The following is a 19,059-nucleotide window of genomic DNA, read 5'->3' on the forward strand; positions in this document are numbered from 1 at the left end:
TAAAATGTTATAGATTCTTTAGGTTCTATGCCAATTATAGAGTTCTTTCTAGAACTTCTAGAACCTTTACATTACATGAAACATTTTATTTTGTAAATAAAATGTTTGAGTGTAGGAAAAACCTTTAAGAACGTCCACATAATGTAAAGGTTCTAGGATGGATCCTTAACACGGTATAGAACATTATGTTATGTGGGGGTTCTTTAAAGCTTTAAAATTTTCTTGATATGCACAAATCTCTTTTTTCTAACAAGGTGCTTTGGGGAAGCAAAAATGGCTATTTGTGGTTCTATGGTATCACTCAAGGAACCCTGTGTGGCAGCTTTATTTTAAGAGTGTAGATTCAATGAATTATTTATATTAACATTGAGTGCATTTACATGCACTTACACTAACTGTAGAAAATCTAATTTTGTCAGTAATCTGATCAGCACATTCACACGCTCTTGAGTAATCAGATAATGGGGGAAACTCTGGGTCTACATGAGTCAGACAGTAATCAGATTTCTGCTTTGCAACCAGCCAATAAACTCACAGAAGAAGACGTGACTGTAAACGTCCTGTAAAACTCAAACTTCATACCGCAGCTTTTTTTAAAACATTGCACCACTTTACCTGAAAATATGAACAAACATCATCTAGAAGATGAAGAATATTTAACTCGTTTAGTTGAGCATGTAGTCGGTCTCAGCGTCGCTCCAAAAGTGTTTTGCTGCATTTCGTGGCAACGCTGCTCGCTTATTTCCGGTACCACCGTCTGTTTCCGCACATGCACAGACTAAGAAATCTGAAAGAAATCAGAGTAAGAGTTTACATGCACTGAGAAATCTGATTACTGAGCTAAAATCCAGCCTCTTTATCGGATTTCTTAATCAGATTTCTAGATCAGAGTTTGGTGTTTACCATTTGAATAATCGGATAACTGCAGAAACTGATTATGATCGGATTATTTAGTGCATGTTAACACACTCAGTATATTTATTACATGACTTATTGCAGTGTTAATTACATAATGAACTACATTTACATTCTGTATGCATCAATTCTGTTTGTTTCAGTGTCAAAAAAAACGTGGCAAAAATGTAAAGTATGTTTTTTCTTTCTGCAAAACAAGACTGTTCAAAAAAACAATAACTTCTCATCAAACTCAAATCATAATAAAACATCTTCTCTTCCACTTACAAACACAAATGTAGTATGGATTGAAAGTTTAGAATCTGCACTTTCAACACAGTCTCTCCACTTGTTTCAGTGAGCTTCAAGGCAGAAATGATTACAGAAACAGTAAGAGGAGGCATTTTAAGCCAATAACACAGCGTCTGTGAGTTGGAATGAACGTGAGAGTTGTGAGAAAAGCTAAAAAAGGCTCAAAGACGAGCCAGTACGGCAGTTATTTCTGACACGAACTGGGATAAAATGAGAAACTGACTTGGTGCAAAGGCTGGGCATGTCTTTTTTTTTTTTACTTTTTTTAACACGACAACACGTCCTATTGGGCTAACGTCTCAGAGAACAGGAAGCAATATCTAATCTTGTCCTGGCAGTTGGAATGAGAGTAATAGAAAAAGGCTAAGAGGGCCTGGAGAAAATCTGTCAGATGCTGTAATCCAGTTTGGCTTTGGCATGGGTTAAATACAAAGGTTTGAGGTTTGGGCTTTAGGGAGAGAGAGAGAAAATGCACCGTACATACAGTGCAGCGCATGCACATACAGCCGCTTAGCTGAGGAACATGGATTTGTCCGACGTGTATTCATTTCATTTTTGACAGGTATGTAATTCTCAGTTTTTACTCATTCCATGAATAATGAGCAAAGCCCAGCGCTTGAGCATATGGAGCTCGCGATTCTCTGGAACGTTTCTACGAAATGAGCAATTGATTAGACATAAAGCATTTTCGATCCAATACAAGTTTAAGTTGCTATGGAAATCGATGCCTTGCTAAATCCTTGAAAGCCGTGTGCTCCTCACGCACGATATACACTGAGCAAGCAGATTTCAGAGGGGGGGTACGTGAACGCTCTTCATGTAGAAAAGCAGGCCAGTGGACTGCAAGAGCATTAATATGCATGAGTGTGCAAATAAGCGTGTAATGAATATGCACGATGGACTAATTGTAAATAAGACTGGGAAGAACGTGCATCGTGTCCAGCTGAGCTCCTTCGAAAAACAAACAAGATTAAAAAGCACACACACTTGTTCGCTTGATGAAAACGCAGAGTTTATGTGCTGAATTTAAACAGAGGTGGGATTCTGGACATTTGCTGAAAGAGTATTCGGACAAAAGACCTTTTGTCTATGAATTTAAAACACTGACGTCCTTTTCATACTGCAATACTTCTCACAGTGTTCCAGGATGCCCTGCAGAGTTAAGTGTTTCCCCTGATTTCACCTCCCGTTTCAGACTGCTAATGTCTCCTTGAGTGGAAATGGTTGTTTACAGCAGGGAAAACATGACTAACATGGCCAGTTGCTTTGCTGTGGGCCTCCACTGTTTTGCTGTGGAATTTGAACCCTGTTCTAGATTAGCAGATGATTCAGGGCCCTAAATGATCATAACAGCACCATCAATATTTCACTCAATTTCAGACCCAGAGAACAGATTACACAGTCACTCTACATTACGGTACTTATGTGTTTTGTCTTGCACTGTCTTGCTTAAATTGCATTAAATGTTGATGTTTTAGTATATCACTGTTGTCAGAACAAAACCTCGTATCTCCAAAATGGTAACTTTACCGGAGAAGGAAAAAACATGCTTTACTTTTAATGTAAGTCAATGGAACCAGACTTTTTTACAAGTCATTGTGTGCCTTTTCTTTTGGTCCATTCATCATGAACAATGTAAAGAGCAACAGGCATTTTTAAATTATGTCAAAAACTGGAAAACAACAAAAATGGAGTTATGAGGTTTTGTTCCGACAGCAGCGAGATATTTCATGTATATTGTCTATGCACCGAAGACCTGAACTGGGTTGTACCAGGTTTGCATAAGTTTATACTTCAGTTTGTGCGTAAAGTCCTTAGATACACAAGCTGCACCACAAATCCATGAGTATCTTAACTACTAACAACTAACTAACGCATTTCACTTTAACATGACGACAACATGTTCGGAACCAATCAGTAAACCTGCTGCCATGGAAATGCAGCGGCAGCTTGTGCCGACTTTTTAATGGAAAAAATATCCAGCACAGAAGAAAACAGTGTGTACAGGTTAAGCTGGATAAAACTAATGATCTACAGTCATTGTTTATTCTTGACGATTTCCCTGAGAAACCAAATATGCAACTTTGAAATGCCGGTTTCTGGATAACTGACACAACAGCAGCCTCAGTTTAGTCGTTTGTGCAGCTGCTGAGTCTCTGAGCTGGAGCTGTGGGTGTTTAGCTTCATATTTGGAGTTTAAACAAGGGTGATGATTAGAGCTGAGAGTAAAATCACAGCGAATAGAGTTTAGAGTTTTTAGCTTGGTTAATTAGTTAGTTTTCATGCTATGGCTGATCAAATAACTTGTTGTGGATTTGTATGGATTTGAATGGATTTGCCTACCAAATTTTCATATTGACCAGTGTTATGTCTCAGCTGGTTTTCAAGCTAACTGGTTCCCATAAGCTGTGTTTGCCTTTTTGTGGGTGACTGTGATGTAGTGCTGACTGCTCACTTATACAGTCATAATCGCCGCAGTGGGTGTGAGATACGACTTGAAAATTGTGTACTGTGGCAACAATACAACAATCCATTGACATTAAAACGAAAATGTACCTTTGAATACTTAAGTATATTTAAAGTTATGGGCTCCAATGTTCTAACAAAAAATTTGACTCAACAATTTTACTTGTTTTGGAGTGATATTTGACCAGGAGTATCTATACTTTTACTCAAGTAATGGAGTTGTGTATTTTGTTCCGCCTCTGTTTGTTGGTGAATGTTGGTCTTCACTGGAGACTAATGTTCAGTACTTTAGGCTTTAGAATATCACAGCAAATCTGATGGAGTGTGAAAGTGGTCTGATTCACCTATACTGGGCTTGGAAAGCAAGTGCCTGTAGTGCTCACTAATGCGTTTATATAAACAACACTTAAAGCTAATATATTTATTTACTTTCCTCTCCAGAAATCTGACATAGTTCAATTTAAAAAGGTAAACTTAGCAAAATTAAATCCACTTTAAAAGAAATAAATAAATTAATCAAGTCATTTTAATGAACTGCTGTGGAGGAATGAAAACACACCAGCAGGATCTTTTACAGCAAATGCTACATGTGAGCAACTCTTAACATGGTGTCCTGCATGGAAGGAACAAGTCGCTGTTGTTGGAAGAAAACCTCATATCTCCATTTCTGACATTTTTCAGTTTGCGACATAATCTGAAAATACTTGTTACCCTTTGCATTATATGTAAATTTCATGATGAATGGACTTGGAAAAAATTCTGGTTCCATTGACTTACATTTAAAGTGAAGTAGGTTTTTTCCTTCTTCTGTAAAGTTACCATTTTGGAGATGCGAGGTTTTCTTCCGACAACAGTGAAGTGTAACAGAACCACTGTACTCAGACTAAATGAGTACTTGTCTGAAGGCTTACATACATCCATTCATCCATCCATCCATCCATCCATCCATCCATCCATCCATCCCTCAGTGATAGGTCATAAAAGAGCCTCCAAGCTAGGAGCCAGGCTCCATGTCGGCAGAGGCTTGGCTGTCGAGGCACTCATAAACCAAGTAATATATGACCTTTTAACTAACAGGACTGTGGCAGGCCATTTCCCTGTTGTACACGTGTGAGGGAGGCGTGGCACTGTAGATCATACTGGGCGGAGAGGGAGGGCATGAAGTAGAATTGGATTAACATTTTTCATCAACGTAGCCGTGTTGTCAGGAATGAAGGTGCGGCCCCCTTCCACATGCTGCCCATAAAACCTCTTCTGCATTTCGAAAGGCCGTGGCATGGTTGGATAGCTAAGTAACTTTTTATTTGAATTTTATCTTCGCTCTGAGGGCATGAAACGGAATGGGGCATGTGGCGGCGTGTCTGCAGACACACCTGAAGCTCCTGGGGATTGGAGCCATGTTTTAATTTGACATGGCCCTCGGGCCTGTCTGAATTTAATGGTCCGTTTGTGGGAGTGCTATTTATGAACGGCGAAACGGCGCTTGGCACCTGCTGAGCACAGGGCCGCTCTCCCTGTCCCCACTTTAACTAGTGTCTTCCCCTAATTTAATTTACTCTTTCACTGCCTCACCTGCTCCACTGAGATTCCCTGTGGAGAGAGAAGTCTCTGCAGAGCGGCTCAGCCTGTCTTAAGTGGGTAAGAATGGTAATCACAGTACTGCCTCGCATACACATTTGTTCACTGGATTATTTTAAGGGGAGAAAAATGCACTCTGAAAAAAAAATACATTTCATTTCGGAGCCATGAGGTGTGTAGTGCACTTATCTAGGGCATCACCTCAAAGAGGGATAGTAGCTATGGGCATCTCCACAGTGAGCAGTAGTCTGTTGCGCTAATCTATGACAATCAACTCAATTAGGAAACCAGTGAGGTGTAGTTCATTAAGCAATAACATTGCCTCAGTGAAATATAGTGTGTAACGTGCTAAGCTCAGTTAGGTGTAGAATGTTGTGCACTAACCTAGATCATCATTTGGAGTGTAGTGCACTAAGCTAGGGTGCTAACAATGTCTAGGTATGCTAAGATGTCACATAAGGTAGGTGTAATATGTTGCACACTAGTCTAAAGCATCATCTAGTGAAGTGTGGTGTGTAGTGCACTAAGCTAGGGCATCACCTCAGTTAGGTGTAGCATGTAGTGCACTTAGCTAGGGCATCACCTCAGTTAGGTGTAGCATGTAGTGCACTTAGCTAGGGCATCATCTTAGTTATGTGTAGTGTGTGGTGTTACTAGGCTTAGCTAGGCTAATATGTCACATGACTAACCTAGAGCATCACCTCATTTAAGTGTAGCGTGTAGTGCACTAAGCTAGGCTAGCATGTCACATGACGGTGGTGTATTGTGTTACCTACTAAACTAAACCTCGCTCAATCTTTGCATAATATTTCGCCATAACCTCAGTGTAGTGTGTAGTGCACTAAGCAATGGAATCATCTCTGTACATAATTGTAATAATACAATGGACATCTATGCTAAGGATGCCTCAGCATGCTAATGTTACATAAAGGTGGTGTAATATGTTGCACACTAATCTAGAGTAGAGCTCAGCAATGTGTAGTGTGTAGTGCTGTTACATCTTAACTTAAGTAAGATATAGAGTGTAGTGCACTAAGCATAGGAATCACCTGAATGAAATGTAGAGTGTAGTGCACTATGCTACTGCATCATCCAGTGAAGTGTGGAATGTAGTGCATTAAGTCAAAACAGCATCAGTGAGGTGTAGTGTGTAATGTACTAATCTAGAGCATCATCTAGTGTAGTGCACTAAAGTAGCTTGTAATACGCTACACTAATATATCAGCTCGGTGAGGTGTAGAGTGCAGTGCACTAAGCCAGGGCATGACTTCAGTAAAGAATAGTGTGTAGTGCACTAAACAAGGGAATCACCTCAGTGAGGTGTAGAGTGTAATGCACTATGCTGGGGCATGACTAAGTGAAGTGTAGAGTGTAGTGCACTAAACTAGGCTAACATGTCACATGACTGGTGTAATGTGTTGTCTACTAATCTAGGGCCCCACTCAGTGATGGGCAATGCACTAGGTCTTGGTATAATATTTGGGCTTCAACTCAGTGATGTGTAGTGTGTAGTGCACTAGCAATGAAATCATCTCTGTGAGGTCTATAGTTTAGCGCAATATGTTAGGGTAGCTCTTCAGACAGATGCAGTGTGTAGTGCAATAAGACAAAACATCACCTCTGTTAGAGGTAGTAATTTAGGGTGTAGTGCACTATTCTAGGATGCTAACAATGCTGACCTCAGTGAGGTGTAGAGTGTAGCAGTAACAGTAAGTTAGGGCATTACCTCAGTAAGGTGTTGTGTGTAGTGCACTAAGCTAGAGCATCACTTCAGTAACATGTACAGTGCAGCAGACTAAGTTATGGCATGACCTCAGTGAGGTGTAGAGTGTAGTGCACTATGTTAGGGCATAACCTCAGTCAGTTATATTGTGTAGTGCACTAAGCTAGGGCATGACCTCAGTGAGGTGTAGAGTGTAGTGCACTATGTTAGGGCATAACCTCAGTGAGTTATAGTGTGTAATGCACTAAGCTAGGGCATGACCTCAGTGAGGTGTAGAGTGTAGCACACTAAGTCAGGGCATAACCTCAGTAAGGTGTTGTGTGTAGTGCACTAAGCTAGAGCATCACCTCAGTAACATGTACAGTGTAGGAGACTAAGCCAGGGCATGACCTCAGTGAGGTGTAGAGTGTAGTGCACTATGTTAGGGCATAACCTCAGTGAGTTATAGTGTGTAGTGCACTAAGCTAGGGCATGACCTCAGTGAGGTGTAGAGTGTAGCACACTAAGTCAGGGCATAACCTCAGTAAGGTGTTGTGTGTAGTGCACTAAGCTAGAGCATCACCTCAGTAACGTACAGTGTAGGAGACTAAGTTACGGCATGACCTCAGTGAGGTGTAGAGTGTAGTGCACTAAGCTAGGGCATAACCTCAGTCAGTTATATTGTGTAGTGCACTAAGCTAGGGCATGACCTTAGTGAGGTATAGTGTGTAGTACATTAAGCTAGAAATCACCTCAGTGAGGTGTAGAGTGTAGTGCACTAAGCTAGGGCATGAGCTCAGTGAGGTATAGTGTGTAGTGCACTAAGCTATGACATCACCTCATTTAAGTGTATCGTGTAGTGTTACTAAGCTTAGACAGGCTAATATGTCACATGATTAAGCTTGAGAATCACCTCAGTGAGGTGTAGAGTGTAACGCACTAAGTTAGGGTATAACCTCAGTGAAGTGTAGTGTATAGTGCACTAAACTAGGGCATAACTTCAGTGAGGTATAATGTGTAGTGCATTAAACTAGGGCATAACCCCAGTGAGATATACTGTGTAGTGCACTAAGCTAGGTCATGACCTCAGTGAGGTATAATGTGCAGCTAGGTCATGACCTCAGTGAGGTGCATCTAAGGCACTTAGTAAAGCCTTCACCTCTGAGTGTGCACTTAAGTACGTATGTTAAGACATATGATGAGAGTGGTGTAGTGTGCAGAGCGCTAATCTAGGCCATTACCTCAACTGCACTCATTAAATCTGCTGCATCAGCGGTTTGTACCCCTTTCATTTCTTCCTCACAGGGCCTTTCAGCGCTTTCCATGCTTCAGTTTAAGGACAAACATTTGCAGCTCCACGAGGAATATTTGCCTTTGCAGAACGAGAGATTCATAAACCAAAACTGCGTTAAGGCGAGAGGAAAACAAAGCCATGCTTCACTGTCAGCCCCGCGTAACCCGCAGCTTTTTCACAGTCTTTCGCACTCGTTTTTATTCGCTCCTTCTTTAGTTTCCTGAAGTACAAAGAGGAGATATGTGACATTGGCGCTCAGGGCAGCACGGAAGGAACGGAACAAATGAATTATGGACGGGAAAGCTTTGAGGGCGTACGGTGCACTTTAATGGACTACAGATTTATCTAATTAAAGTATCAAAAGGTAATTGGAATATGGGGTGACACGAGGACTCGAAACGACCACAATGCACGGGTCTATGAGCATAATTAGCCCGGGCGATTTTGAATAGCGTTTATTCAACCTTTTTAAGTCATGCATGGGATGTAATATCCATTCTCTCTCTCTCAGTCTCTCTCTCTCTTTTCCGTCCAATCTCTAACTGCAACACAATTGTCTTTTTCATTTACCCTTTAAAAAGTGAGGAAAAAAAATCAAGTCAACTTGACACAGACTGGATTAGTTCAATAGCTGCAATTCCATCACCTTTGTTCTGTCACGAGAACATCCTGCATTTACATTCCAAAGGAGAAGAAAGCCTTTGATTCACTGAGTGTGCGCGTGCATTCAAACTGGGGAAATGCCCTTTACATATTAATTGGGCTGAAGTCAACTGGCTCGATCAGGAGCTGTTCCGGTCCTGTTGCTCTCTGTCTCCGTCCTTCAACCTCTCGTTCCCTGGACTGCCTACAAACTCTCCATGACGAAGAAGGAAGGAGCTGAAAGCCTTCTGTCGGATTACGGTGCAGGAAGAATTGATTTATCCAGGCTCCGCCTACACATGTGCTCTTGCACAGCTACTGTGGCTGGATTGGACAAGCTTTACAGAATGCTGGTAAAGGAAAAAACCCCATTCAGCCTAATGAGAAACTGTAGAACAGACTCGGTTTATATCACAATACCTACATTTAGAGTCGGTTATTCATTCAGCCTAATGAGAAACTGTAGAACAGACTCGGTTTATATCACAATACCTACATTTAGAGTCGGTTATTCATTCAGCCTAATGAGAAACTGTAGAACAGACTCGGTTTATATCACAATACCTACATTTAGAGTCGGTTATTCATTCAGCCTAATGAGAAACTGTAGAACAGACTCGGTTTATATCACAATACCTACATTTAGAGTCGGTTATTCATTCAGCCTAATGAGAAACTGTAGAACAGACTCGGTTTATATCACAATACCTACATTTAGAGTCGGTTATTCGTTCAGCCTAATGAGAAACTGTAGAACAGACTCGGTTTATATCACAATACCTACATTTAGAGTCGGTTATTCGTTCAGCCTAATGAGAAACTGTAGAACAGACTCAGTTTATATCACAATACCTACATTTAGAGTCGGTTATTCATTCAGCCTAATGAGAAACTGTAGAACAGACTCAGTTTATATCACAATACCTACATTTAGAGTCAGTTATTCATTCCACCTAATGAGAAACTGTAGAACTTCATAACAACAGGCCCTAATAAATGGCAAATTATATGTATTATCACCGTCCAAATGAAAACAAAACAATTATCTCCAAAATTGGGCAAAAATGTTCCTTACCTTTAATGTAAGTCAATGTGAAGAGATTTTATTCCATCATTTTAGAGCATTTCTATTGGTCCATTCATCATAGTCAACGTAAAGGATAGCTAACATGTTCAAGTGATGCAGAAAACAAAAAATCGACAAAAATGGAGATACATGTTTTTCTTTGGACAGCGACGATATGTATATATATATATATGTGTGTGTGTGTGTGTGTGTGTGTGTATGTATATATATATACATACATATATACACTAATAAAATATAATGTAGTTTGTTTCTGATTTCTGATATAAGATGAGTTGTGGCTGGCAGTTTCTCATTATGCTGAACTGGATTATTACCAGTGTTAAAGCTCATCTAGCCTAGCGACAGCAGCTACAGAACAATGTATAGGTCAATTTCAACAGGTGCACTGATGGTCTGTGGAGGAAGCCGTGACGAAATCCAGAGCTTTTGGTTGAGTTGTGTGCTGCACTGAAGGTGACCGCTCAGTTTTATCATGCAGCACACACACATACAGCACCCACCAAGAGAAGCTCCTACAGCACGGATCAGAGAGAGAGAGAGAGAGAGACAGAGAGGCAGAGAGGCAGAGAGAGAGAGAGAGAGATACAGAGCAGATGGGATTAGCCATGTAAATCTCTGACCTCACAAAGGTTTGATTTGATCACAGTTCGTCCGGCGAATTAATGGTCTCGGTTTTCGCTTTCAACATTATTTTAACTCTGTCTTGTCTCAGAATCGGAGAAAGGAGGACTCATAACGTTTCCTTGAGGCCAGTCGAGTGTGAGGCCTTATTTATTTCTGGTTTTGTTTTTTCTCTGTTTTTCCATGGGAGCACACCTGTTTAAGATGAATCACATTATAATCACTGGTGATCTCACAGCCATCCATGGCTGCTGTAATGAAAACAGCAGGGACATGGGAAGTGGGGGTGCTGAGGGGGCTGCAGTGACCCTTTATTTCAAGACTGCAACTGCTAAAAACAATAAAAATACAGAGATCAGAGCTTTTTAAAAACGTGAGTGCTGCAAAGACTCGTCAGTGCTCGTTTTAGAGAAGAGTTTGTATTAATCTATGTTGATTTAAATATTTTCAAATCAAGTTAATGCTTTATTTTCATTACTGCGATCTGAATCGTGTCTCTCTACTGCTGCTGGCCGCTTTAGGGGCGCACCACTAAAACACATGCAAGCTGAGCAGATTGAGCAGATATAGGCAGATAATTTTGCTGGTTTCCAGCACATTTCTTTAAACAAGCAAAATTATCTGCCACTATATTGAGATAATTTTACTTGATAAAATCACTTAAAACAAGTAAAGGATGTCTAGTAATACAGGGTGATTCAAAAAGATTCATCTGATTTCAAAATGATTCATTTCATTTGTAAATCATTACAGAACAATGCAGTAAACTGTAAATGGTTTAAATGAGCAAAAGGTTTATTATGTAATTGTAAAAGGTCTCAGTATGAACCTCCTCCAGCTGTACAGACAACATCCAGTGTCGTGGAACCAACGACGAACTCTCTGAGCTGTTGGAGGTTCACAGAACGCTTTCTGCTCAGGGGTCTCATTTCCTCGCAGACTGAAGGGAGCCACCTTCCTGTGACGGTCAGAAACTCTATGACCCACTCTTTCAATTGGTATGTGATTGGTTCCTCGGCGCCTCACGGTTGTAAAAATATGCCATATTTTTTGGTTCCATATTTCTATTATTAATTGAAAGATTTTGACACCTTTGAACTTTTTTCCACTCCTGCTGGATTCTAGAAGAAGACATTCACTTTAAGTGTCTATTGGTCAGCTCATTTGGAGCGACAGGTCCTCTGACCCTAAGCCACGCCCACTGGAACATCTCCCAACATGCATTGTATCAAGTGCAGTACATTCCAGCCAAGAGAGTCCATCAGTGCGGAGAGAAAGTGAGCAGTGACGGCTGCAGAGTGCATGATAAGAGAAAGAGAGAGAGAGAGAGAGAGAGAGAGAGAGGACAGTGGAGAAGACAAATAAGAGAGCGAGTGGTGAGAGGGGAGAACAATTGACAGAGGGACAGATAAAGAGAGAGAGTGATATGAGCGCACTTGCGATTATCTGCTGTGAGAAAATCCCTTCTTCCGCTCTACCTCTTCTTTATGACACCGGTTAAAATGCCATCCATAATTCTTTGTCAGCTGGTAAGCTGTCGTGGCATTTTCAACACGAGGAAGTGTGATTTCCTCCTCATAAAAATGATCACAATAACAACCGGCGCATTACGACAGCCGTTCACAATGATCCGACTATAAATCTGCTGAAAAATAATGAAAGAGGCATCGTTATCTCAAATGAGTCAAAATGCTGAATGCGTTTAAGACTAGTCGTCCAGAAGTGGGTGTGTATTATTATAAACGATCAGCCGTGAAAGGGAACAGGACTCAATCCATTTAGTCGAGAAATGTAAAAGTAAAAACAATTCGCTCTCTCTTAGCCAGAGGAAGCCCTGCCTTATCCTGTAGGAGTCTAAAGCTATTGTTATTTTACTCCAGCAGCACTGCTGTGTCTGATCCACTCGTACCAGCACAACACACACTAACACACCACCACCACATCAGTGTTACTGCAGTGCTGAGAATGATCCACCACCCAAATAGTATCTGCTCTGTGAGGGTCCATGGGGGTCCTGACCACTGAAGAACAGGGTAAAAGGGGGCTAACAAAGTATCAGAGAAACAGATGGACTACAGTCTGTAACTGTAGAACTACAAAGTGCACCTATATAGTAAGTGGAGCTGATAAAATGGACAATGAGCGTAGAAACAAGGAGGTGGTCATAATGTTATGCCTGATCGGTGTATATATCTTGGTTAAGAGCATGAGGTAGAACCACTGAGAAGGACCAAGACTCAAAAGGAGAAGCTCCCTAAGAGCATGAAGAAGAACCAAAAAGAGGAATCAAGACTCAAAACCCCCTTAAGAGCATTGAGGAAGAACCACTAAGAGGAACCAATAGTGAAATGAAAAAACTCCCTCTAGAGCAGGCAAGTCAAACTGGGGACCTTCCAGGCCAAAGTACTGCAGAGATCAGCGTTTACCCTCATCTAACGGTCTGAATTCAGTTCATGAATTCATGAATTCTTAAAAACATTATGGTAACACTTTCTATGAATGTCGCATTTGTAAGCATCTATAAACACATTTATAATATGTTATAATGTATTCATGAGGCATTATAAACATGATTATAAATATTTATAAAAAGGAATTACACTGGATTACATTTTATAGCCATGTTTATTATACATTATGAATTGTTAATATTATGCATTATAAATAGTGTTAATAACATGTTATAATGTCAGTGCCAAAGAAGTCAGTCCCAGCTTGGAGAGCGTAAAGTAAAGACAAATACCAAGCTAACGGTGGTGAACATTACCTTTCCCACATTGGGTAAAACACTGATGGCAGCTCTAGTTTAAACTCTGACATTTGAAGCCTGTAATGTGCTTTACTGTGAATGTTTTAGTGTTTCAGTAAATCCTTCAGTAAATACTTCAACTTGAAGCCTCACTCTTAACACTGGAGGAGGTTTTAATACAGTACGTTTCACTTTACTTAGAGCGGACAAATACGACTTATGAGCTCTTATAATTTGTTATGATCAGTACTAATAATGTATTATGTTAACAATTCATAATGCATAATAAACATGGCTATAACGTATAATGCATTTTTAGAAATACTTATAGCTATGTTTATAATGTCCTATGAATGCATTATAACATGTTATGAATGTGTTTATAGATGCTTACAAAGGTGACATTCATAGAAAGTGTTACCAAAATTACTTCGTGTGGTAACAAGCAATTGAACTGTTCAACTCAAAAAAATTACTTTGATTGAAAAAATCGTTCATTTACTTGTTACCACATGAAGTAATTTTTCTAAGTATATCTGATGAGATGCTTTTTACAGTGTAGGATGTTATAAGCATTTAATATATTGTCTACTCAAAGCATCATGGGGTGCAGTAATAAGGTGGAAAATGTAGGTGTTTTCAGTAAAGTGGCAGGAGGGTAGAAGATAGGGGTTTTCTAATGAAGTGGACAGGGGCTACACAGGTAAACAGGTAAAATCAATAGTGGAGGAAGGTGCGTTTTTCTTATTTGGCACAAGAAGGACCCAGAAAAAGTTAGTTGGTTGCAACTTCAGATATTTTTGCTGACTCATCTGGTCTTTTCATCAATGCTGCTGCAGGAGAGAAGATGGGTTTTAAACTCTGAATGCACAATAGTCTGCAAGGAAGGAGACAAGTTAGCAAGTGTAGCAGAAGAGATGGAATAAAGGATCGGCAGGGCGATGGAAGAGGAAAGGTTTGAGGGAAAAAAGGATCTGCTCGGAGCGAGAAGCTGAAAGAAGGGAAATGTGAACCATCTTAGAGATCGATGGAAAGAGACACGGCTGGAACAAGAAGGAGAAGAAGAGAGACGTCAGTGAGAGAACAGGTGGATGGAAATAAAAAAAGCAATGCGCCTGGGTTTGTGTGCCACAGCGGTGTAGAAAAGCTCCGATTAATCTTGTGTCGTACGACATGAGTCCCAGCAGGGCCGCCGCAGCAGAGCTGTACGACTCTCTCAGCAAGACGCTCCAGCCTCGTATCACAGGAGCAACATCGGGAGGGAAAGAGAGAGCAGGCTGGCGGGGGGGCTGGCGGGGGGGGGCGGGTTTCATTGCTGTCATATGAAAACCTTGTAACTCAATGTTTTTGTTTTTTTTTGTTAATGTTTTCTTCTGGTTCTTGGTGTTGCTCAGCTAAATGTGAAGTACAATGATTTTGGTAATTATTTTGGGTTACATGCTGTCAAGTTACAAGACAGCTTACACTGAAATGTTCCACAGGTTCTAGATATTAACTGGGTAGGTGTAATACAGTAAATACGGTAAAATGTACTGATTAGTTTTATGAGTTAACAAGATTGTAAACAAACTATATATACCCTAAGATATTTAAATGAGTTTCATCACTCCAACTCATCCCAAAGTTTCATCACTCCAACTCATCCCAAAGTTTCATCTCTCCAACTCATCCCAAAGTTTCATCTCTCCAATTCATCCCAAAGTTTCATCACTCCAACTCATCCCAAAGTTTCATCTCTCCAATTCATCCCAAAGTTTCATCACTCCAACTCATCCCAAAGTTTCATCTCTCCAACTCATCCCAAAGTTCTTCAAATAAGTTTCATCACTCCAACTCATCCCAAAGTTTCATCTCTCCAACTCATCCCAAAGTTCTTCAAATAAGTTTCATCTCTCCAACTCATCCCAAAGTTTCATCTCTCCAATTCATCCCAAAGTTTCATCACTCCAACTCATCCCAAAGTTTCATCTCTCCAACTCATCCCAAAGTTCTTCAAATAAGTTTCATCACTCCAACTCATCCCAAAGTTTCATCACTCCAACTCATCCCAAAGTTTCATCACTCCAACTCATCCCAAAGTTTCATCACTCCAACTCATCCCAAAGTTTCATCTCTCCAACTCATCCCAAAGTTTCATCTCTCCAATTCATCCCAGTTTCATCACTCCAACTCATCCCAAAGTTTCATCTCTCCAACTCATCCCAAAGTTCTTCAAATAAGTTTCATCACTCCAACTCATCCCAAAGTTTCATCTCTCCAACTCATCCCAAAGTTTCATCACTCCAAATCATCCCAAAGATCTTTAAATAAGTTTCATCTCTCCAACTCATCCCAAAGTTTCATCACTCCAACTCATCCCAACGTTTCATCACTCCAACTCATCCCAAAGTTTCATCACTCCAAATCATCCCAAAGATATTTAAATAAGTTTCATCACTCCAACTCATCCCAAAGTTTCATCACTCCAACTCATCCCAAAGTTTCATCACTCCAACTCATCCCAAAGTTCTTCAAATGAGTTTCATCACTCCAACTTATCCTAAAGTTCTTTAAATGAGCTTCGTCACTCCAACTCATCCCAAAGTTTCACCATTCCAACTCATCCCGAAGATCTTTAAATTAGCTTTATCACTCCAACTCACCCCAAAGTTCTTCAAATAAGTTTCATCACTCCAACTCACCCCAATGTTCTTCAAATAAGTTTCATCACTCCAACTCACCCCAAAGTTCTTCAAATAAGTTTCATCACTCCAACTCATCCCAAAGTTCTTCAAATGAAATTCATCACTCCAACTCATCCCAGAGGTGTTTGGTAAAGTTTCATCACTCCAACTAATCCTAAAGGTCTTAAGTGAAGCTTATTTACTCGAGAATGATTTTCCAGTGCTCCACAGTGTGAAACCCCAATGCTGAGCTTTAAACCCATCTGACGCTTGGCACTGGCTGTAGTGAGATGTGTGTGCAGGGCAGGTTTTCTTAATGCAGCAATATTTTGTTGCCTCTCCCTAAGAGGATCAAGCCAGAGCACAACAGTTGAATAGCTGTGTATGAAAGGCTGCTGGAGGAGGAGGTGAAATAGCTTGAAGAAATTCAAACCTCTCCATGTGGGTAATTCCTGTGAATAATGTGGCAGTGAGCTTTATGCTATAATTAATAGGTGAAACCTCTCTTCGCGACAACCCGACTCCACTTCTGCATCTCTGAGCTGCAATTATGCATCTCGCTGCTGTAATTATGAAATGTGATTTATAGGCTTTGTTTCAGTTGGGTTATGAATGCACACTCCCCACTAAGAAAAGATCACAGTCTTTTGTTTGAATGATGTATGGAGGTTACACCAGGCTGCTTTAGAGAGTCCAGGGTCAAGTCTGAGGGAGGTTCCTTGTAATAACTAGATAGATGAAGCTTTAAATGTCTTTTCGGATGGTATCTGTGAACTTTACTACATACAGTGCTCAGCAAAAGTTGGTTATGCTCTCTTTTACTGTCCCCTTACATTCTAGGTGTTAACCAGTTAAGTATGGTGTACAAACTCCAAAGTTCTCAAAGTTCTAGGTATTTACTTTGGGTAAAATGAAGTTCCAAGATCTAACTACATTGTCTAACTTCATTGTACTGAAGGTTTTAACAATCTGCAAAGTACCGTGTAGCTACCATGTAAATAGCAAGAAGGTTCATCTAAATTACATTGAAATTCCTAATAAGTTCTAGCTATTATGCACTAACACTGCCAAGTCCCAGGTACACTCCTACAAAAGATCATTTTCAAGCATTCTTTAGTAAAGACAGTGGTTCTATATAGAACCATGAACACTCAAAGATCCTCTTGCGTGCTTCAATGTTTCTTTGCATGGTGAAATGGTTCTTCAGATTGATGGAAAATGTGTGGTATATGGTTCTTTTTAGAAAATAAGGTTCTGCTGTTATTGCCATTTTCAAAAAGGTTCTATGTAGAACCATATACAACATCAATCTGAAGAAACTTTTCATCATGCAAAGAACCATTTAAGCATGCAAAGGGTTCTTTGAGTGTTCATGGCTCTATATAGAACCATTGTCTTTGCTAAAGAATCCTTGGAAACCCATCTTTTTTAAAAGTGTAGTTTGTTTGGGTAAACAAGTCTTATATGGTATGTATATATATATATATGGGAGTCTTATTTAGTATGTATCTCTCTATTACCCAGAAACAAAATTGAATCTGGGTTTCTTGTAAAGAAAGTGTGCCATGCGTCCATCCCCCGGATGAAGACGATCCCCTGCGAGGACAGAAGAACCATAAGTGACTCCTAAGTGGCGCAACTGTCTAAGCGTTGGCCCTATCATCAGGAGATCACGAGTTCCATCGCTGGTGATCCAGGCGGCCGAGCTGGGGAGTGGGCGCGGCGTCAGGGAGGCGGAGCAACGGGCTGTCTGTCCCTCTCAGCTCAGGAGCTCACCCTTACTGAGAGCCAGCTGATGGTGATCTGATGGTGGCAGTGTGGGCACCTTTAAAAAGAGCAGAGAGGGAACAGAGAGAGAGACAAGCAGCAGCAGCAGAAGCAGACTAAGGAACTGAAAAACTTGGTTTTGAGAAAAGGACTGAAAAGTCTAGCTTAGAAGCCACTGAAAAGACTTTGGTTGTGAGATGTTTTTGCTTGTTTGGTGTGGAAATAAAGTTTGAAATAGTTGCTTCCACTGTCAGTCCTTCCTCAAGCGTCCTTCCTAAACCCGGGGTAGCACAGGCCGTGCTACAGAAAGCAATGATTCTTATTATTACTCCAAATGGTTTAGTCCATTTATGAGATATTTTACTGTGTCCTTATCTGCATAATGACTGGCACCAGTGTAGCACCAGTTAGTAACAATGTAGTAACAACAGTTACTTAACAGTTACTTAGTTAGTATATAAAACCTATTAGGAATTTCAGTGTAATTAATTCACAAATAGCTGTTTTATGCCAACAAAACCTTTGCAGAGTTTTTTCTTAATTAAAAAGATAAGTGGCTTAGGTCTAGGAGGAGGAAGAGACAGTAACAAGAGGATAGAGGAGCCCAATAAAGGGGTACAGAGATGGATACAATGCAGATAAACTTTTAGCAGTTTTATTATACACATAAACAAAACAACAAAACAAGTAACAAGTCAAAAACAACCATTTACTGTGGTAAAGTTGTAAAAGTTTACTGTCAGACTGGGCAGTCTACCCCAGAGGGGACTACAGACGGTAACAAAGAAAAGACATAAAACAAACTACCCAAGCGAAGAGCTAAAAAGCTCTACCTGCCACCCTATGCTAAGCTAACAAAACATACAGGGAGTGTAACTGCCTTTAATCTAGTGTCTTTAGACAAAATACCTACTGGTGTAAATGTAGGTGCACACAGTCTAATCTGATCTTCCTCTCAGGAGAAAAGGACCAGTTAAAGAGAGTCTAAAGCCAGAACACCCAGACAAACACTTATAGACTGATAACAAAGACTCACTCTGTAACTAAACACACAGCTAACAAAGGCTAACTAATGATTGGGCTGACGAGGCAGACCGGGAGGCGGGGTACAAGTGAGAGCATTTTATTCGAGCCCTTAGATGGATGCGCCAAGCAACAGGCAGGTAGATAAACAGTATGGGGATCTATAGAGAACATATGAAAACAAGGTAACAAAGGAACTACTAACAGAACAAACTTAGTAGATAAACAAAGACTTGACGAACACAAAGAAATCACGAT

This window comes from Colossoma macropomum, unplaced genomic scaffold (assembly GCF_904425465.1).
Source record: "Colossoma macropomum unplaced genomic scaffold, Colossoma_macropomum, whole genome shotgun sequence".
NCBI classification, from domain to species: Eukaryota; Metazoa; Chordata; class Actinopteri; order Characiformes; family Serrasalmidae; genus Colossoma; species Colossoma macropomum.